Source organism: Pseudophryne corroboree, chromosome 2 (assembly GCF_028390025.1).
Source record: "Pseudophryne corroboree isolate aPseCor3 chromosome 2, aPseCor3.hap2, whole genome shotgun sequence".
Classification (NCBI taxonomy): Eukaryota; Metazoa; Chordata; class Amphibia; order Anura; family Myobatrachidae; genus Pseudophryne; species Pseudophryne corroboree.
The window spans coordinates 839,955,895-839,979,346 of NC_086445.1; the positions used below are offsets into that span (position 1 = coordinate 839,955,895).

A 23,452-nucleotide genomic window follows, 5' to 3' on the forward strand; every position below is an offset into this window, starting at 1 on the left:
ATCCCAAAAATGATCGCAAATCCTTGAGATTTTCAGGTCGTGGCCAATTCTGTACGGTGTTTACTTTATCAGGGTCAGTTGCTATCCCCTGTCGACTTACGATATGCCCTAAATATTTGACTGATAAACGACAGAATTTGCACTTGTCAATAGACCATTTAAGCCCTCTGGATTGTAAACGATCTAATACTTTCATCAATCTCTCATTGTGTTCTTGAAGAGTCTTACCAAAGACAATGATGTCATCCAAGTAAACCAAAACTTCACGATAACACATATCTCCCACGGTTCTTTCCATAGTCCTCTGGAAGGTTGCTGGAGCTCCCGTTATACCTTGAGGTGCATCTTCAGAAATTCGAAAAACCCAATAGGACATATGAATGCAGTCTTGGATCTATCAGCTGGACTCATGGGAATCTGGTAGTACCCACAGCGGAGGTCCAACACAGAAAACCACCGGCTGCCTTGCAGACAATCTAGCACTTCCTCGACCTTAGGGACGGTGTATTGGTCAGGAACAGTTCGTCTGTTCAACGTGCAGTAGTCTATGCACAGTCTAATCTCCCCATTTTTCTTTCTTGCCACCACTATAGGGGAGGCATATTGACTTTTGGAATCCGCAATTACTTGATTCTCCAGTAGCCCCTTTAGATGATTCCGTACATCCTCAAAATCAGCGGACGCCAGCCGCCTTGACCTTTCCTGGAAAGGCGTTTCATCAGTCAATTTAATATGGTGTTCCACTCCTATCGCGGACCCTAGATCCCATTCATCTTTGGTGAAAACTGCCTCCCTCTGTAATAATTGTTCCATCAAGAGTTGTTTAAAGTCCTCATGGATGTCACTTCCCTCGAAACAAGATTCTAGGTTAAGTCTTGAGTTAACATGCCCCTTATCACCGGGTTCATTGGCACTGGTTCCCCCGGATAAACAGTCATCTCTTGTTAGGTACATACATTTTCCTTCCATTTCCTCCGTTCCCCGATGGACTCTGAGTTCAAGCTCTTGTTTTTCACACCACTTAATGAGATTCCGGTACATGTTAGTATTAGTGCCCACAATAACTGGTAAACTTCCATTGTCTCCTGGAGAATACGGACAAACTAGAGCTATCAATGGAACAGTTTCATTGGGGGAGCCCAAGCCTGGTTCAAACGTAATTTGCGTGATAATATACCCTAGATAGGGATACCGCTGCTCACTCAATCCCCAGATGGTGAGTCCACTGAGAGGTTGAATGGGGATATCTGAAAGATGATCATTATACCAGGACTCAAAGACAATGGATACTTGCGACCCACTATCCATTAGAATAGTGCAGTCTTTTCCATTAATAATAGCCCTAGTTAATGGTGCATGTCCCAATAAATTATCCGGAAGATTATGAGACCACTGTGCACTCCCCATGGCTTGAACCTTTATGATCGGGGAGCCTGTGAGGGGTCCACAGGGCTTCCGTTCTCGTTTTCCTCCAGAGCCTCCCTCCTCCGATTGGGGTTACTTCCTAAGGTATCATACCTATTTAGGGGACATTCAAACGCAGCTATAACACTCTATATTTGTTCTAGGTCCTCCCCTCCGATTGAATCCTCGACCCCATCCAGATGTTCGAGTTGTTGCCAGGGGTTGTTGCAGAGTCTGTAAAGCAATCAGTTGATCGATTTTCTTGTTTTGCTCCTCCATTAATTTTAACAGTCGGTCATCTATAGTAGGAGGAGGAGTTTCAGCCGATGGTAACACCACTTCAACTTTTCTAACAGACTTTTCCCGGTTTTCAATTTGGACCTCTTCCAATTTTACCTCCTTGACTAACTCTGTCAAGGTGGGAGGTGTTGCACTAGCCATGGTGCATCTTAACCTTTGAGCTACCGGGTTATTAGTCAGAGCCCCTTTTAATACTTGTTTTAACCTTTTTTCATTGACTATCTCGGGACTAAGTCCGCCTTTATCCACGATCTTATATATTAATCGGTCGACCCGGTATATATAATGGGTCAAGGTCTCTCTATAGTCTTGATATGTGCAGTTCAATCGGGCCATCAGATCTCCCACATCTTCCAAGGTCCCAAAAGAAAAATATAATGCTTCGATATAATCCCTCAGGGTGGCGGTAGGGTTACTCCGGCGAGTAGCCTGGATCACCCCCATGGCAGGTCCACGTAAACTCTCAACCACCCGTTGTCGCCTTATGTATTCGGGACATTGCCATTCCTCAGAATGTTGTATTGCCGCTTCACGCCACATCTCATACGTTTCTTCTCCAGCTGGAACAGGGATAATTCCGGAAAAGATTCTTAATCGTCGGTATCCTCCTTCATAATGCCACCTTTCCAGGTGGCTTACCACTTTATACACTATCTACTGGAGTATCAGAGAGACCCTTCGGGGTAGAAATAGAAGGATCCACTCCTCTACTCGTAGTCGGAAAACAACCCCCAGACATGGGTTCCCCCATTCCGGGACCATCTAAGGCTACTCCTTGAGCGACTTCGGCCACTTCCTCTTCATTCCTTTCTTCAGGCCACATTATCTGTACTTTCCTTCCCATAGTGCCTTCTAATAATACCATACTGGGAATCAGTGTTCGGTCCAATGGATGTCCATTCTTAATGAGAACAACACAAACATTTCCATATGGGCCTGTCCATTTATCAACTATACAGGGTTGCCTTACACCACATAAATTCCCCACTGTCTTTAACATACCGTCATCAGTTACAGTGACCATATTTCCTCGTAACCCAAAACAGTATATAGGATCCACCCCTTTCTCTTGGCACCATCGCCCCATGTCGACTTCTGTAATAACTTCCATACTGACAATAATTATGGTAAACAGGAGACAACAGCAGTATATGAATCTCAGCAGTGCCTCCACTTGTAACCCTCCCTTCCGCTATTCTTCGGAAAGTTTTTTAGATTACCTTATTATGATTTATGAGTGCCTCCACCCAAGCAGTATGATTCTAGGGCAGGCCTGGCCAACCTGTGGCTCTCCAGATGTTGTGAAACTACACATCCCAGCATGCCCTGCCACAGTTTTAGCATTCCCTAATAGCAAAACTGTGGCAAAGCATGATGGGACTTGTAGTTTTACAACAGCTGGAGAGCCACAGGTTGGCCAGGCCTGTTCTAGGGCTTGCTTGGGAAAGCCCTACAGGCAATAGTAATTACCCTTAACCAATTAATAAATGTTATACCAACCTTTTGTCTTTCAGATATATCAAGGACTTCTCCGATGTACTTCAATATACAGATAAGTAAATAAGTAAATATTTTATTTATGCTCCAATACCATAGCAATATCTAGATACAACGTTAGATCCGTGGAACATTTCATACGATTAAATAATAGGTTACAATTGAGGACATAGAAATAAATTAATACAATTAATACATTGGTCTTCTTACCAAATAAATTGCATTCAGATAAGAATGTATTTTAGAACCGGTTCTAACTGATACACTATACCAACCCACAGATTACCCTAAATTCTAATTAAAGTACTGACCCTAACCCTTTGAGTGTTATCTCATAGTGGTGTTTCCCAGTAGTATGATGAAGTAGTCGTTGGTGCACTGTTGGGGCCCTTGAAGTAGATTTATATCAACAGATATGGGATGTAGTACCGCTGCGTAATCCTGAAAATGGATTATATTAATTTGGGGCTATGAAATAACTTAGTTCTCCTTTGTTTCTTTTCTGAAGAACTCATAGTCAAAGATATAATTCATCGGTTCCTGGATGTCAGTCGATCTTGCTTCAGCAAATCTCCCCCAACTCTAATGTTAATATATAAAGGAGGGTTGACACAAATAAGGGGGGCTAGGCGGAATCCTTGTACCCTTTCTCTCCCTCCGGGGGGATAATCTGTATATATATATATATATATATATATCTCCTGGTATTTTGTTACCATATAGGGCATTACAGTCTTGTGGCTTTTAACTAAGCGAATCGCTTGTATCATCCAGCTGTATAATTATTCTCAGTTGGCCCTCTAGATTGTAGGGACATAGGGCTACTCTGTGTTTAGTAATCCCACCCTGCAGTACCTTGCTGAATTACCATAAGGGAGGGATCTCCATGAGGGTGGTCCTGAAGTGCGTCACTGCTCCCTTTTTTTTACATTTCTCCAGGGCATTCACAACCTATTCACCGTACCATCACTATGATGACCCGGAGTCCTTGCCGGCCCCTATGCAGTAGCGGGACCCGTCTCTGCAGCTTTTTGTACCCCCCAAAATCCTCCATTGTCAGAGTTGTTTTCTCCGGTGGATTAGAGTGTGTCACTGGAGGGAGAGTTAGATGCTTTGCGTACTACTGGTGGACTGACGGCATTCACTCACCGCTTAGGCTCTCAGCGCCGCTATTCACTTTCAGGTACAATCTCTATCCTTGGCCGGGGGTTTTCCCTTCAGAGATACCGCCTCCTCTCACACGTCCTGTCCTCAGCTCAGATCTTTCCGCCGGTGGATCAATCGCATTACCGGCGGTGGGGTCTAGCGCCGCTGCCGCTCTGGTACCAGGGGGTATATCTGATCCCTCTCTCCGTTGCGCAGTTCTTCCTTCCCTCTCCACACGAGCTTACTAACCGTTCATTCAGTCCCCCTCGTGCTCCCCCTCAAAGCTTCTATCTAGTCCACGCTCTCCCTCACCACCTCATGAGAATACCACGAGCCACTCTAATACCTTTATTACTACTATAACAGGCTATATATATTGGAATATTATATTACCATGAATGATTATCAGAATAACTACTAATACATTATAACTATCACTACTCTAAGACCATCTTTTTCCAGGGTGAAAGGCCATTTCTCTCAATCCATATAAATATACAAAGGGCTACATGTGAATGACAGCATATTGTTCTATAGCATTCATAGCCGTATCGTCCGTGAGCAGGTGCTGCTGGGCCTCGCATCAGGCTTTAGGTTTAATTGTGTGGCGAGGACGAGATTTGCTTGTATTTGTCCACATAGCTTATGATTGATAGCTACCGGCACTGGTTTTGCCTATTACATTGACCATAAATAATTTGAATTGGTCCTTGACCACCAATCCAGACCACCCCTGCAAGTTCCCTGAAGCACCCCAGGGTGCCACGGCACAGTTTGAGAACCACTGGTGTATGTATTAAACACTATTTCTCCTCAAAATAAACAATTGAATTAAGTGTGAAAATCTATGTATGCACATGTCAAATTTATAAAAGTACTGTACAGTAAGTCCTTTTATTCGTCACTTCTGAATAATGTGTTTATAAAAGGAGCAGCTTTTTACTCACCTGCTTCAGTTATTTGGGGATTTCTTAAATAAATATGAATGGCAGTTGAAATAGACTTCAAATGGTGTGTTTCTTATCTACATTATATATGTACTGTAAGCAATATTTGTTATAACATACACTCATGCTTTTTATGTAAATTCATATTTTCTGCAATATAAATATGCTTTATAACCTAGTCCAATAAAAAAATAGCACTAACAGGTGCCAATTTCCAATTCCTTTTCTCTAATTATGAATCCTTTTTAGTTTTTGTATTTTGCCTTTTAAGCACTTTCCACTTTCTAGCAAAAATGTACATCTGTTAATTTGCACCTAATTTGTACTAATGCATGAAGTGAGAAAGAACACAACAGATTGTACAGATTGTAAAAGACAATTAAAACCAAAATTTCTATTGTAGAACATGAGGCTGACGTTAAATTTTGCTTTTAAGTCTTACCTTGTCTTTCTTAATAGGTAAAATATTTCATAGTAATTGTTACTTCATCCATCACAAATAAGTAATTGCAGTCCTTTTTAACTCTATTCCCTTCTCCTCATGTTTTCTGGATTTCTTTAATCAAATGAAGGTGACTTATACTACAGTACATGACTGCAGGGCCTTTAAGAGCTCAGGCAGACCTAAGTACTTGGGCCGAGATTTATCAAGCCTTTAAGAGTGATAAATAGCATGCTGATAAAGTACCAGCCAATCAGCTGCTAACTGCCATAGTTAGAAGCTGATTGGTTGGTACTTTATCACGTGCTATTTATCACTCTCCAAGGCTTGATAAATCTGGGCCTTGGTCTGGCAAAATCCTTGAGGAATAGCCACTCCCCCAACCATTTAAAAAAAATACTATATGCGCTCAGCACAGGGGTGGCTTTAGGGGGTAGAGGTGTTAGTGCGGTAACCCCCGCCTGTAACACTTCACCTATGTGCCGCTGCCCACAGTGGCACATTGGACAGTGAGAGAGAGGAGACCACTACTATGCCTGGGTCCAGAGAGGCTGCTGCAGCAACAGCCTCCTCTCTTTCACTGCCCGATGAGCCACTGTGGATTCACTGCTAAACAATGGCCAACAGCAGCAGTTGGCCCGGGGCTCCCACACTGTCCCCACCTTCCCCCTCTCAACCTCCATCCACAAGTGCTGGTGTACACTGACCTTCTCCCATGTAATTGTACTGTTTGGCACTGGAAAGCTCAATATATTTTTGAGCAGCCACTGGGATGCTTAATATAGTGGTGGTGCTACCAAACTCTGAGAGCACCAACAACCCAGTGACTAGCACAATTTTCTATTTGCTCAATATACTGCATTGTGATCAGTGAGATGCTCAATGAACTGTTTGGCGGTTGGAATGCTCTATGTACCGTATGGTGTTTACTTAGATGCTCAATATATTTTATGTGGTCCCTGAGATGTGCTATGTACTACTTGGCAATCATTGAAATGCTTAATATACTGTACAGCAGTCAATGGGATGCCCAATATGTACTCTTTGGCAGTCACTTGGGTGCTTAATATATTTTATGTTGTTCCCTGGGATGCTCCATATACTGTATTTTAGTCCCTGGGTTACTCAGTGTTCTATATGGCAGTCACTGGGATGCTCAATGTACTAAATGGCAGCCCCAGACATGCTCAGTTTACTATGTGTTGATCACTGGAATTATCAATGTAATGTATGGCGGTCACTGGTATTTTTAATGTACTGTATAGCTCTCTGTATTGAATATTGATCACTAGGTAGCTTTTTATTTGATATCAGTCATTGTGATGTTCTTTGTAATTTATATCTTATCAATGGAATGCTCTCTGTATCATATTATTCTCAATAGGATGCTTTCTATATTGTATGGTATTCACCAGGATGCTCTTTGTATTGTATGCCCTTCACAGGGATGTTGTCTGTACTGTAAGGCAGTCACTGGGATGTCTATATTGTATTGCAGTCACTGAGATGCTATCTGTATTTTATTCTGGCTAGGGCTAATGATTAGCTAGCCCGCCTATGTTTGTGTTGGGCCCTGCCTACAGTTGACCTGGTATGAACTACATGAGGCAACTTTGAAAAAAAAAAAGTTCTCAATCTGCTCCTGCCGCAACTAATAAACCAAGCCATGCAAATAACATGTAAATAAAAAGCATTTTCCCTTTTATGACTCAAAACTTTTTATCTCTCTCATTGTTTTTTTCTTTACAATTTAAAATGCTTTTTGCATACTGTAAATAATGATTTGAAGTTAGACACAAACATTTTAGAAAGTCCACTGGTTTCCAATGTCATGACAGGTAAAACAATAGTTTTTATAATTTTTTTTTTTTTCAGCCTGTGGTTCCTGATATTTAGTCACTTGCTGCTTCTTAAAATAGAATACAATCCAGATTTTGAGCATAACAATACTTTTTAATGAATAAGTCTGGTCTATGAATAATCAATATAAATGTACAAATAAGTTATTTGCTGCAGTGTGGAGGTACACAGCATATAGGTAGTATACAGTCTTTATACAAATATAAAAAAAATTCAGCTGCTTCACTCTTCCAAGTCTGTGTTCTGTCACCAGAGACCTGCATCACACCTACAAAAAAAGTGACATTTATTTTTACATTTTTAAAAATGATACTGTTATAGTACTGTATGTTACAAAAACAAAACACACACATTCAAGGTACATACACACGCAGCGTTTTTGCCCAGCGTGTATGCACAGCGATGATCGCGGACATCGCTGGCCTGAATAGCGCTCAGTGCATACACACTGAGCGCTTTTCCCCCCTGCCCAGCGATGTCAGCGGGGGGGGGTGAGCGGCTTTCCATAGCAGGACGCTATGGAAAGCCGCTCACCACGCCGTTCATCTACTGGTAATACCAGTAGATGAACGGCGGCCGCCAGCGATGAAGCAGGAGCGCGCATCACCGCTCATCGCTTGTCCATACACACTGGGCGGCTTTGAGCTGAAAACAGCTCAACACACCAAAAGGGATCTGCTTTCAGCTCAAAATCGCCCAGTGTGTATGGGCCTTCACAGTACATTACAAATATGATATTGTAACTATGTTTATGATATATTACCAGTTTCACCTCTTATGCAAGTGAATACAAATTAGGAATGGTTTAGTTAACTTAACAAAAGGTCACCAGTTAGGAAAACACAAATGTAGCAAAAACAATAGAACATTTTCTTGTTTGCAGAGAATGACTGTAAAAACATATATTTTTCTGAAAACAAACTAGAAAATAACTTTCCAAGGACTATAAAAAGAACGAAATAATTTTAAAATCTTTGACATTATTTACAATAATATGGCATAAAATGTAATGCATACCTCCCAACATTGGAGTTCTTTACAGCAGGCTGTGGGTGTTGCACACTGGGGGGCGAGGCCAATTCCAAACCCAATCTCCCAAACAGCCCCCCCTCCCCCCCCCCCCCCCCCGACAGCGTCTTTAAAAAAAAACCTCTAACTGCAGGACTGCTGGACAGTCATCAAAAATCAAGGTTGTCCAGCAAAAAGCAATACAGCTGGGAGGTATGTATGGTTCTAGAACATTTTATAGGAGAAATTCCAAAAGAGGCATTAGGGGATAAAGAAAGGGAACTGAGTGCCTCGTTTTCAGGAATGTGCTAAGCAAGATGAGGTCCTCACCTACCTTATGGCATAATGACTGATCACTCCCAGACACATTTCTGTTTATCGCTATCATACCTCCAGACAGTGCACAATAAGGGGGTAGGGTCAGCTTGCCCTACACAGGATGTGACGACCAGGGCAGTAGAGAGCCTGGCTGGGCCCAGGTACTTTTGAGGGGGCGTGGCCTAGTCACAGGAGGTGTGGCCCTGCACCGTTAGAAAGAAATACAGTAAAAATTGTATTTTAAGCGCTTCTCTGGCCACACTGCAGCGCGGCACACAGCAATGTATGCTGGGCTGAGGAGAAAGGTAAGGAAGAGGGAAGCCTGTCTGTCCCCCCCCTCTCGGCACCACTGGATGTGACAACGTCACATTGGGGCTTGCCATGGCCCCCGTCAAAGCTGAGCGCATCAGCTGCTGGTACTGGCAGTAGGGCACACCTCAAAACCTCAAGCTGAGAACATACTGTATGCTCTGCGAGAAGATAGCTCATCTGCCCAGGAAAGGTTTGTATCTTTAAATGGGACATTTGAGAAGTATATCTGTAGTCATTTCAGCTACACATAATTCAGACATTGCCAGTAAAATATACAGAAAGCTCATGGAGGCTTGTGTGGCAGTTATATTATCCCTGGCAATAAACTGAGTGAACTTTGGCATATAACACAGCATGCTGGCAGAGAAAATTAGTCAATTGAACAGATTTAGCCTGTCAGTGACATAGGTTCACACTGTAGGTTTCATCTCTTGCAGAGACAATGGACCCAGATTAGTAAAATCTGCCAAAGTACAGCTTTTCCATGTAACTGTACAGCTAAATTTTCTCAAGCTAAGGCAAGTAAGCAATACTCTTCAATTAGCACAGTTGCAGGTTTAATTGGAAAACTCAATCAAATTAGCCTACTTCAGTAGAGTCTTTCAAAAAAACAACAATTACAAACAAAATTCAGATATTGTAATAAAAATTAAACAGGAATGATAAAAAATAGTTCAGCTCTTGTACAGAACTTATTATACTAATTAGTACAAAATCCAAATTTTTTTTAAATAAAAATAATCTATATACAAATTGACAGTATATTATGGCAACACACCTTGACCCAAAGTTTGAAAGTTCCTCTCATGCCAGTGTAACCAATGAGACAATATCCTTGCAAAAGGCACTTTGCACCTCTTCAGGGGCAAACGCAGGATTTGTGAAGGGGGTTTTTCAAAGAGGGGGTGGAGACAAGTATAAGGGGGCGGGGACTGAGGTAGTATGCACTCTGTAACCTGCTGTAGTGCCTTCCAACAGTAATGCAATATGCAGTATACAAATGGTGGCACACTTTGTCACCCAGAAATGAAGACCCACAGGCGCTAGCAGGCTAGTCCAATGTTTTGCTTTATAATAACCTTTGTCAGGGTATTCCTGACAAATGTTATTATAAAGGAAAATTTTGGAGTAGCCTGCGGGCGTCTGTGGGTCTTCTTTTCTGAGTGACGAAGAGTCTGTGAGTGCCACCATTTCTATACTGTATGTGTGTATATATATATATATATATATATATATATATATATATACACATATACACACAAATCAAAAGTGAATCGCACACACTTTCCAATTTTAAATGGGTGCCCGGTCAGACAATCATGTATAGGCAAATGCGGAGTTCCCACATAAACCAGCACACCAAAAAGTAGCAGCAAGTTGAGTTAGTTCATTTTAATCCATCAAAACTCCATACAAAGTGCAATGTGCAAGCATAGTCATAGGCAATAGAAAGAATTGCTACTTAGCAGTTCAGCATGTCAGCATATCAGAACGAGTGGCAGCTGCTACTAAAATGAACTAACTCAACTTGCTGCTACTTTTTGGTGTGCTGGTCTATGTGGGAACTCCGCATTTGCCTATATATATATATATATATATATATACATGCAAGGTGGAAAACTGGCACTCTGGATGATGGAGTAAATAATGGGGTGCCTTCCCAAATTAAATGCATACTAGCACACAACTTCCTGAACCTGTAGCAAGGTTCTGCATTGGAAAAAATTCAGATGGCACTCCACTTTTCACTAAAAGTGGAGTGCCGCCTGAACTTTTTCCAATGCAGAACCTTGCTACAGGTTCATGAAATTCTGTGCCTATATATACATATAGATATATATACCTGCATTATGCTGCACACACACTGCAGCATAATGCAGGTTCTGTCTTTACCTGCTGATGGTTGGTACTCAGGAGTTCAGAGGAACACAGCGTCACCCTTCCAGCAATCCAGCCCCATGGGAACTACAGTCCCTGGGAGGAGCTGTGCGCTACTGCAGCAGCTGGAGGAGGCAGCTGCAGCGTCATCTGTCATGACCAGGATCGCTGAGGACTGAAGCAGCGGCTCCCTCCCAGCTCCCTCCGATCGTGTGTTCTGCCTACCTGCCAGCTGCTCTCCCCTCGCCCAATCTACGGAGATTTCTGAGGAGGAGAGCAGCAGTTCCGACCAGCAGATAACGCCCCAACCCCTGCAAAGCTCTACCCCTATACCGCTGCTCCGTTTCCCCCCAAAAAAATATCGGTCTCCTACGGCGATGGATCGGCGGTAGGGGGGGGGGGGGGTTCTAGGTACTCGGAAAACCCCCCTGTGTGCGCTAGAGCTCTTACCCCAAAATTGTGTAACCAAGCCGAAGAGTATAAGTTAAAATGGCAGTTACTCAAATACAGGATATTCAAGTACTTCAGAGAATATTATTTATCATTGTCATTTTGCAGGAAATGCTCCAAAAGAGCCATTTTAGGGGAATAACCACAAAAATTAAGCTGTATGAAGGGGTGACCGCAGCATATCAATCACAAAAGCAGCCCCCATAGGACTCTATGGGGTCTGCTAAATTGTCATATTTAGCAGGCACCGGAATGTGAAACAATGTATGTTTGTACCCAGAAGCAAACTGATATTGGTAGATATCACCTCACTGCTAAGCCTTTGCCGAAACAAAGCTTTCTCAGAAGCTCTGTCCTGGCACATGAAGATTGGTAATTGTAAGAAAAAAGATTACATTCGCTTTGCAATTTTGGCCCATATTATCAAATAAAAAAGTATTATATGTGAAATATGCCATTAGGATTGCAATTTGCTTTTGCAGTAATGCAGGTATTACCAGTAGTATCTGGTAAGAACAATGGGGGTAATTCAGACTTGATCATAGCAGCAAATTTGTTAGCAGTTGGGCCAAATCATGGGCCTAATTGAGACCTGATCACTAAGCTGCGTTTTCGTACAGCAGGCGATCAGGTCTAAACTGCGCATGTGTATGCACCGCAATGCGCAGGCATGTCTCACTGGTAAAAAGCGGATCGCCGCTCAGCGATGGGTTTGTACGAAGGATCCGTTCGCATGGGCGTTCGCAAGGAGATTGACAGGAAGAAGGCGTTTGTGGGTATCAACTGACCGTTTTCAGGGAGTATCTGGAAGAACGCAGGCGTGTCCAAGCATTTGCAGGGAGGGTTCCTGACGTCCATTCCCGTCCCGGACAGGCTGAAGTGTTTGCAGCGGCTGAGTAAGTCCTGGGCTACTCAGAGACTGCACAAAATCTGTTTGTACAGCTCTGCTACAAAGCAATAATACACTCCCCTGTGGGCAGCGACTATGCGAATGCAGGACTGCAAAAAACCCTAGCGAGCGAACAGGTCTGAATTAGCATTCATGTGCACTGCAGGGGTGGCAGATATAACATGTGCAGAGAGAGTTAGATTTGGGCGAGGTTTGTTCAAACTGAAATCTAAATTGCAGTTTAAAAATGAAGGAGCCAGCATTTACCCTGCACAGAAACAAAATAACCAACCCAAATTTAACTCTCTCTGCACATGTTACAGTATATCTCCCCCCCACCACCGCAGCGCACAATGGCCATCATTCCGAGTTGTTCGCTCGCTAGCTGCTTTTAACAACATTGCACACGCTAAGCCGCCGCCCTCTGGGAGTGTATCTTAGCATAGCAAAATTGCGAACGAAAGATTCGCAAAATTGCGAATAGGAATTTCTTAGCAGTTTCCGAGTAGCTCGACACTTACTCTGCCACTGCGATCAGTTCAGTCAGTTTCGTTCCTGATTTGACGTCACAAACACACCCAGCGTTCACCCAGACACTCCCCCGTTTCTTCAGCCACTCCCGCGTTTTTCCCAGAAATGGCAGCGTTTTTTCACACACACCCATAAAACGGCCAGTTTCCGCCCAGAAACACCCACTTCCTGTCAATCACACTCCGCTCACCAGAAAGATGAAAAATCCTCGTAATGCCGTGAGTAAAATACCAAACTTCTTAGCAAATTTACTTGACGCAGCCGCAGTGCGAACATTGGCATGCGCAGTAAGCGACTAATCGCAATAAAGCGAAATACGGCAACGAGCGAACAACTCGGAAGGAGGGCCATAGGGCCTAATTCAGACCTGATCGTAGCAGCAAATTTGTTAGCAGATGGACAAATCCATGTGCACTGCAGGGGAAGCAGATATAACATGTCCCCCCTGCAGTGCACATAGGGGGTAATTCCAAGTTGATCGCAGCAGGAAATTTTTTCGCAATTGGGCAAAACCATGTGCAGTGCAGGTGAGGCAGATATAACATGTGCAGAGAGAGTTAGATTTGGGTGTGGTGTGTTCAATCTGCAATCTAAATTGCAGGGTAAAAATAAAGCAGCCAGTATTTACCCTGCACAGAAACAAAATAACCCACCCAAATCTAACTCTCTCTGCAAATGTTATATCTGCCCCCCCCCCTGCACTGCACATGGTTTTGCCCAACTGCTAAAAAATTTCCTGCTGCGATATCAACTTGGAATTACCCCCCATGGTTTTCCCATCTGCTAACAAATTTGCTGCTATGATCAGGTCTGAATTACCCCCAATAGCCTAGTAATCTGAGACAAAGGCCCTCATTCCGAGTTGATCGCTCGCTAGCTACTTTTAGCAGCCGTACAAACGCCCCAACCCCTGCAATGCTCTACCCCCATACCGCTGCTCCGTTTTCCCCAAAAAAATATCGGTCTCCTACGGCGATGGATCGGCGGTAGGGGGGGTTTCTAGGTACTCGGAAAAAACCCCTGTGTGCGCTAGAGCTCTTACCCCAAAATTGTGAAACCAAGCCGAAGAGTATAAGTTAAAATGGCAGTTACTCAAATACAGGATATTCAAGTACTTCAGGGAATATAATTTATCAATGTCAGTTTGCAGGAAATGCTCCAAAGGAGCCATTTTGGGGGAATAACCACAAAAATTAAGCTGTATGAAGGGGTGACCGCAGCATATCAATCACAAAAGCAGCCCCCATAGGACTCTATGGGGTCTGCTAAATTGTCATATTTAGCAGGCATCGGAATGTGAAACAATGTATGTTTGTACCCAGAAGCAAACTGATATTGGTAGATATCACCTCACTGCTAAGCCTTTGCCGAAACAAAGCTTTCTCAGAAGCTCTGTCCTGACACATGAAGATTGGTAATTGTAAGAAAAAAGATTACATTCGCTTTGCAATTTTGGCCCATATTATCAAATAAAAAAGTATTATATGTGAAATATGCCATTAGGATTGCAATTTGCTTTTGCAGTAATGCAGGTATTACCAGTAGTATCTGGTAAGAACAATGGGGGTAATTCAGACTTGATCATAGCAGCAAATTTGTTAGCAGTTGGGCCAAATCATGGGCCTAATTGAGACCTGATCACTAAGCTGCGTTTTCGTACAGCAGGCGATCAGGTCTAAACTGCGCATGTGTATGCACCGCAATGCGCAGGCATGTCTCACTGGTAAAAAGCGGATCGCCGCTCAGCGATGGGTTTGTACGAAGGATCCGTTCGCATGGGCGTTCGCAAGGAGATTGACAGGAAGAAGGCGTTTGTGGGTATCAACTGACCGTTTTCAGGGAGTATCTGGAAGAACGCAGGCGTGTCCAAGCATTTGCAGGGAGGGTTCCTGACGTCCATTCCCGTCCCGGACAGGCTGAAGTGTTTGCAGCGGCTGAGTAAGTCCTGGGCTACTCAGAGACTGCACAAAATCTGTTTGTACAGCTCTGCTACAAAGCAATAATACACTCCCCTGTGGGCAGCGACTATGCGAATGCAGGACTGCAAAAAACCCTAGCGAGCGAACAGGTCTGAATTAGCATTCATGTGCACTGCAGGGGTGGCAGATATAACATGTGCAGAGAGAGTTAGATTTGGGCGAGGTTTGTTCAAACTGAAATCTAAATTGCAGTTTAAAAATGAAGGAGCCAGCATTTACCCTGCACAGAAACAAAATAACCAACCCAAATTTAACTCTCTCTGCACATGTTACAGTATATCTCCCCCCCACCACCGCAGCGCACAATGGCCATCATTCCGAGTTGTTCGCTCGCTAGCTGCTTTTAACAACATTGCACACGCTAAGCCGCCGCCCTCTGGGAGTGTATCTTAGCATAGCAAAATTGCGAACGAAAGATTCGCAAAATTGCGAATAGGAATTTCTTAGCAGTTTCCGAGTAGCTCGACACTTACTCTGCCACTGCGATCAGTTCAGTCAGTTTCGTTCCTGGTTTGACGTCACAAACACACCCAGCGTTCACCCAGACACTCCCCCGTTTCTTCAGCCACTCCCGCGTTTTTCCCAGAAATGGCAGCGTTTTTTCACACACACCCATAAAACGGCCAGTTTCCGCCCAGAAACACCCACTTCCTGTCAATCACACTCCGCTCACCAGAAAGATGAAAAATCCTCGTAATGCCGTGAGTAAAATACCAAACTTCTTAGCAAATTTACTTGACGCAGCCGCAGTGCGAACATTGGCATGCGCAGTAAGCGACTAATCGCAATAAAGCGAAATACGGCAACGAGCGAACAACTCGGAAGGAGGGCCATAGGGCCTAATTCAGACCTGATCGTAGCAGCAAATTTGTTAGCAGATGGACAAATCCATGTGCACTGCAGGGGAAGCAGATATAACATGTCCCCCCTGCAGTGCACATAGGGGGTAATTCCAAGTTGATCGCAGCAGGAAATTTTTTAGCAATTGGGCAAAACCATGTGCAGTGCAGGTGAGGCAGATATAACATGTGCAGAGAGAGTTAGATTTGGGTGTGGTGTGTTCAATCTGCAATCTAAATTGCAGGGTAAAAATAAAGCAGCCAGTATTTACCCTGCACAGAAACAAAATAACCCACCCAAATCTAACTCTCTCTGCAAATGTTATATCTGCCCCCCCCCCCCCCCCCCTGCACTGCACATGGTTTTGCCCAACTGCTAAAAAATTTCCTGCTGCGATCAACTTGGAATTGCCCCCCATGGTTTTCCCATCTGCTAACAAATTTGCTGCTATGATCAGGTCTGAATTACCCCCAATAGCCTAGTAATCTGAGACAAAGGCCCTCATTCCGAGTTGATCGCTCGCTAGCTACTTTTAGCAGCCGTACAAACGCCCCAACCCCTGCAATGCTCTACCCCCATACCGCTGCTCCGTTTTCCCCAAAAAAATATCGGTCTCCTACGGCGATGGATCGGCGGTAGGGGGGGTTTCTAGGTACTCGGAAAAAACCCCTGTGTGCGCTAGAGCTCTTACCCCAAAATTGTGAAACCAAGCCGAAGAGTATAAGTTAAAATGGCAGTTACTCAAATACAGGATATTCAAGTACTTCAGGGAATATAATTTATCAATGTCAGTTTGCAGGAAATGCTCCAAAGGAGCCATTTTGGGGGAATAACCACAAAAATTAAGCTGTATGAAGGGGTGACCGCAGCATATCAATCACAAAAGCAGCCCCCATAGGACTCTATGGGGTCTGCTAAATTGTCATATTTAGCAGGCATCGGAATGTGAAACAATGTATGTTTGTACCCAGAAGCAAACTGATATTGGTAGATATCACCTCACTGCTAAGCCTTTGCCGAAACAAAGCTTTCTCAGAAGCTCTGTCCTGACACATGAAGATTGGTAATTGTAAGAAAAAAGATTACATTCGCTTTGCAATTTTGGCCTATATTATCAAATAAAAAAGTATTATATGCGAAATATGCCATTAGGATTGCATTTGCTTTTGCAGTAATGCAGGTATTACCAGTAGTATCTGGTAAGAACAATGGGGGTAATTCAGACTTGATCATAGCAGCAAATTTGTTAGCAGTTGGGCCAAATCATGGGCCTAATTGAGACCTGATCACTAAGCTGCGTTTTCGTACAGCAGGCGATCAGGTCTAAACTGCGCATGTGTATGCACCGCAATGCGCAGGCATGTCTCACTGGTAAAAAGCGGATCGCCGCTCAGCGATGGGTTTGTACGAAGGATCCGTTCGCATGGGCGTTCGCAAGGAGATAGACAGGAAGAAGGCGTTTGTGGGTATCAACTGACTGTTTTCAGGGAGTATCTGGAAGAACGCAGTCGTGTCCAAGCGTTTGTAGGGAGGGTTCCTGACGTCCATTCCGGTCCCGGACAGGCTGAAGTGTTTGCAGCGGCTGAGTAAGTCCTGGGCTACTCAGAGACTGCACAAAATCTGTTTGTACAGTTCTGCTACAAAGCAAAAATACACTCCCCTGTGGGCAGCGACTATGCGAATGCAGGACTGCAAAAAACCCTAGCGAGCGAACAGGTCTGAATTAGCATTCATGTGCACTGCAGGGGTGGCAGATATAACATGTGCAGAGAGAGTTAGATTTGGGCGAGGTTTGTTCAAACTGAAATCTAAATTGCAGTTTAAAAATAAAGGAGCCAGCATTTACCCTGCACAGAAACAAAATAACCCACCCAAATCTAACTCTCTCTGCACATGTTACAGTATATCTCCCCCCACCCCCCACCCCCGCAGCGCACAATGGCCATCATTCCGAGTTGTTCGCTCGCTAGCTGCTTTTAGCAGCATTGCACACGCTAAGCCGCCGCCCTCTGGTAGTGTATCTTAGCATAGCAAAATTGCGAACGAAAGATTCGCAAAATTGCGAATAGAAATTTCTTAGCAGTTTCCGAGTAGCTCGACACTTACTCTGCCACTGCGATCAGTTCAGTCAGTTTCGTTCCTGGTTTGACGTCACAAACACACCCAGCGTTCGCCCAGACACTCCCCCGTTTCTCCAGCCACTCCCGCGTTTTTCCCAGAAACGGCAGCGTTTTTTCACACACCCATAAAACGGCCAGTTTCCGCCCAGAAACACCCACTTCCTGTCAATCACACTCCGATCACCAGAACGATGAAGAATCCTCGTAATGCCGTGAGTAAAATACCAAACTTCTTAGCAAATTTACTTGACGCAGCCGCAGTGCGAACATTGCGCATGCGCAGTAAGCGACTAATCGCAATAAAGCGAAATACGGCAATGAGCGAACAACTCGGAATGAGGGCCATAGGGCCTAATTCAGACCTGATCGTAGCAGCAAATTTGTTAGCAGATGGACAAATCCATGTGCACTGCAGAGGGGGCAGATATAACATGTCCCCCCTGCAGTGCACATAGGGGGTAATTCCAAGTTGATAGCAGCAGGAAATTTATTAGCAGTTGGGCAAAACCATGTGCAGTGCAGGTGAGGCAGATATAACATGTGCAGAGAGAGTTAGATTTGGGTGTGGTGTGTTCAATTTGCAATCTAAATTGCAGGGTAAAAATAAAGCAGCCAGTATTTACCCTGCACAGAAACAAAATAACCCACCCAAATCTAACTCTCTCTGCAAATGTTATATCTGCCCCCCCCCCCTGCACTGCACATGGTTTTGCCCAACTGCTAAAAAATTTCCTGCTGCGATCAACTTGGAATTACCCCCATGGTTTTCCCATCTGCTAACAAATTTGCTGCTATGATCAGGTCTGAATTACCCCCAATAGCCTAATAATCTGAGACAAAGGCCCTCATTCCGAGTTGATCGCTCGCTAGCTACTTTTAGCAGCCGTACAAACGCATAGTCGCCGCCCACGGGGGAGTGTATTTTCGCTTTGCAGGAGTGTGAACGCCTGTGCAGCAGAGCGGCTGCGAACACATTTTGTGCAGAACAAGACCAGCCCTGTAGTTACTTATTCTGTGCGATGATTGCTGCGACGAATGACACGGTATTGACGTCAGATACCCGCCCAGAAAATGCCCGTCCACGCCTGTGTTTTTCCAAACACTCCCAGAAAATGGTAAGTTGCCACCCAGAAACTCCCATTACCTGTCAATCTCCCTGCGTCCGCCAGTGCGACTGAAAGCGTCGCTAGAACCTGTGCAAAACCACGATGCTCATTGTACCCATACGACGCGCGTGCGCATTGCGGTGCATACACATGCGCAATTTTGCCGTTTTTTTAGATGATCGCTACGCAGCAAACAACGGCAGCTAGCTATCAACTCGGAATGAAAGCCAAAATCTTTTGCAGTTTAAAAAACTTTCTTGGCTAAAGGATCTGCTCAAACAATGACAACCCATTCAAAGGAGGGGGCAAAAGCAAGTATTATATAGGTATAATAAAAACAGTAAACCTGGCAGCTGCCCTAAATAATATAAGCAAATACTGGCTAAAGAATAATATTTACAACTGATGTGCATGCTACAGAAAAGCAATCTGCATAAAGACCAGCTCAGACCAGATATGTAATGCAAGGGCAAAGCAATGAAAAAATGACTATTTCCTTGCAATTTGACCACCACAGTGAAACTAATAATGGTACAGCATCACTTAAAGCAGACTTGCCAACTTTCCTTCAGTGGGGTCAATTCGATTAGGTGCGAGTTGTTTCATGAAACCCACAGACATTCACACAAATAAGCGCTACTAAGATTTCTACAAACCAATTAAAAATGCCTATTTGTGGTACTCACAGTGGGAGTTTGCGAAATGTCAGACATATGCGATGTGAGAGAAATGCATGAAACAGTGTGGTGACCTTTCTGGACCCCCCCCCCCCCCCCCCCAAAAAAAAAAAAAATGACAACTTAATTTGCAGTATCATAAAGAGGGCTGTTAGAGGTCATAAGGAAAGTACTGGAGATATTTAAACGTTGCTAAAAATGGCTGATTTGTGCATATTTTTTAAAAAAAAGTAAAAAAAATATATAAAAAGCAAACTTTATTAACTTGCATACACAAAAAATGCAAAAAAAAAAGACACACAGCATCCTGAAAACTACATGAACAGACCCCTCTGTGTGTTACGTTTTAGCCAGCAGGCTATTGACAGCAGAGGGCCTTACCGTGGCTGGGATCTGGCACTTATCATCGGTTGCTCGACGTGGCAGGAGGGAGGGGGTGCGTGGCTGATATTAAGGATGTGCAGCTACCAGGCAGTGTCCTGTGGCAGGTTGGATCCTTCGCTGCAGGTGCAGGGATCATTCAGAGAAGGATTCTAATGCGTTTTTCTGACTTGCCCACCAGTGGTTTCTTCAAAGGAATTGTTGTATATGACTTAAATTGCCAAGACTCTATGGGGTCTATTCATGAAGTAGCGAAAAGCCCTGTTTTGCTTCCTCTTATTCACAGAAAGGGTTACCGTGGAGAAATCTCAGATTTCTCCAGCGGTGCCCCAGCTCTGTGTCAGGATCACTTACTGTACTTACTGTATGGGGAGAGCGATTCATAGACGCACGTAAAGCTAAGCTTTCCATTTTGCTTCTCAAAAGAAACTTGCCATCCCAGGATGGCGTAAGGAGGCTGGCAAGAGGAGAAGAGCCTCCTCCCTGTTATCTCTGCCCCTAACACTGACACTGGCCAATCAGTGGCCACAGAAGCAGGGTATGGGGCACTGCTCTATGGTTTATATGTATTGGTAAAGTGACCCAGCATATGCCGAGATCCCCCAAACTGATGGCTTTATATGATTTATATCTCCACCCCTACCACTGACCACACTCCTGAGTCCCCCATATGCTTGCTGGGGAAGGGAGGCTAGTGTTGGCAAGATAATTGTATGCGGAGGGAGTGGGTCACTAGCAACGGCCAACAGGAGCAAAACTAGAGAGGAGGAGGCCCATTTGCAGACTCCGTCTGAGCCCCCTCCCCCCTTGCCCTGTTTTCAGCATAACAGAGCTTTTAGCTTCTTCATGAATAGACCTCATTGTGGTAAGTAACAATTATATCTTAATTTTCTACATGAATAGACCTCTATATGTACAGTAATTGTGGATTATCTAATAGGGCTTGATTTCTTTGATTGACTATAGACAACAATATTCAGGTAAAACCTACAACACATATAAAGCCAGGAAATCAGAGGTCATTTTGCTAATAAAAAAAAATCGAATTTTAGCACATGACAGGCAGCCCACGTTACTCAGTACACTGCATTGTCCACTTTCATTCTGTTATTCCATCTCTGCAGTACAGCAACTCTGCCATCCAGTGATGCTGCCATGGCTACACGGTATGTTATACCTTCTTCTTGTGCTGCCCATGTCGGGCCACTTCTACAAAATTTTACAGGGACACTTTTAGTTCCCAATCCGCCCCTGGTCTCAGACACAACTGCAGACGCAAGAAAGGCCACAATTGCGTACAATCAGGCCCTATGAGAAGGGATCTCTTCCCACTAAACAGACCCCGCCCATCATTAGACCGCACCCCCATTAGAGCTGCTTCTATAAATTTCTCGGGCTGGTTTTCCATCCTAATCCGCCCCTGGATTAGGTTGTGGGTTCTAGTCTCACCAGAAGTTAAACTTATTTTTAATAATTGTATACTCTTATACTGTAATGCAAACATCCACAAATAGGGATAGCTATAAAACCTAATGGTGTGGGATTCTCCCAGACCAGAGAATTGACAGTTATGGTTCAATGGGTCGATTTAATTAAGGTCAACAATCATTAGGTCGACCACTATTGGTCGCCATTAACATGGTCAACATGGGGAAAAGGTCAACACAGTGAAATTGTTGACACGGGACAGGTTGACACATGAAAAGGTTGACATGAGGTTTTTTTTATGGTTTTTTGTGTAGTTTTTTGCAAAACATGACCAGGATTACCCCAATTAGTGCAGCGCGTCCCCTTGCATGGCTCACAGCTGTGGGCAAGAAAACTATTCTCAATCATAATCCACATGGATGGTAAAGTATGAAAGAGAGAAAAAATAAAAAAACAATAGTAAAAAAGGCATGTCGACATTATATGTCGACATGCCCCAGGTCAATCAATAGTGGTAATATTATTAACTGTCCCTTAAGCAATCCAACATTAATCCACTAATACATATTCTGAATGAATCGACGACAGTAGGTGGCAACGCGGAGGAACCTTGGGGAGAACAGCTGTATGAAGCTCCTTTCTGGCAATTTGTAGGTTCTGGGCAATGGGAAACCCAATAAGACAATGCCTTGGATACAGTCTAGAACCCGGAGATTCTTCATTCATTAATAGTAGTTCAAGTATCTATCAGCGGGATGTTGCTTATGTTTTCTTTTAAGAGTAATCTGTCAATATTGAAGAGGGGTTTGTAGCATTCATAATTTGGCATAGACTTTTTCGCCATGGATTGTATCTAGATACTAAAAATCAGTATGAAGGACACCTTCCTATTCTGCTGGAATGTCTGATATCACCCAAATTATGGGGGGCTCTCCTGGACTCCTGATTGAGTAGACCAGTTTCCTGGAGGTGCACAGTTACCTGGGCTGGACAGGACACCCAGCACCCGAGGTGGATTTAGATCTCATGTGGCCCAAAGCAAGGCACCAATTTGGGGCCCCCCTTTCTCAAACAATCCTCAGTGTGCCCCCGTACCAATTGTAGCAGTCAGGTTCTGTTGCCCCCCAGTCAGTGTATGCTCCCCAATCTGCCCATTGCTGATTATAGCCGCAGGCGGATGGTAGTTGTTTGTAGTAGTGAATTGATTATTATTTATTACCAGTTATTTATGTAGCGCACACATATTCCACAGCAATTTACAGAGAACATTTGGCCATTCACATCAGTCCCTTCCTCAGTGGAGCTTACAATCTATATTTCCTATCACATGTACACGCACACACATTTACTCTAGGGTTAATTTTGTTGGGAGCCAAGTAACCTATTTTTGGATTGTGGGAGGAAACCGGAGTACCTGGAGGAAACTCATGTAAGTATGGGGAGAATATACAAACTCCACACAGTTAAGGCCATGGTGGGAATTGAACCCATGACCTGAGTGCCGTGAGGCAGTAATGCTAACCATTACACCGTCCTTGCTGCCCCTAAAAATCATACCTGGCAGTTATCTAGTCACTGACAGCCTGCTGGGAGTATTCAGCCAGACCAGCACGCGGAAATCAGAAATGCCCTCCCGACTCCATAATCTGTCGGCAAGCCCCCTGGGACCCGTCGGGCCCTTGCGGCTGCTTTGGATGCCTACTGGCAAATCCGCTACTGCACGGTATTGAGTTCGCTAACTTAATTGTCAGACCTCGTATAATGGAGTAACACTAAAGTCACTGATATATAGTCAGTACAGTCACAGTCACTGAGAGGTGCAATAATGGACATTATAAGGGATGGAGGACCTGCTAATAAGGGATGGGTGATGTGATACCATCAGTATGTGTGTGGTGGGGGGCGGAGGGGGAGGCACTGATATATAATGCAGGCACCC

The 23,452-nt window shown here is 44.0% G+C and overlaps 1 protein-coding gene across 1 annotated transcript in view; it reads right to left on the reverse strand.

Annotated features, from left to right (window-relative positions):
- Positions 1 to 7,668: 7,668 nt before the first annotated feature.
- Positions 7,669 to 23,452, reverse strand: part of SMPX (small muscle protein X-linked) — a 178,504-nt gene continuing 162,720 nt past the window's right edge. Inside the window, exon 5 of the mRNA XM_063955769.1 lies at positions 7,669 to 7,864. The gene's annotated coding sequence lies outside the window, so the exon portion shown is untranslated. The remainder of the gene's footprint in view (positions 7,865 to 23,452) is intronic.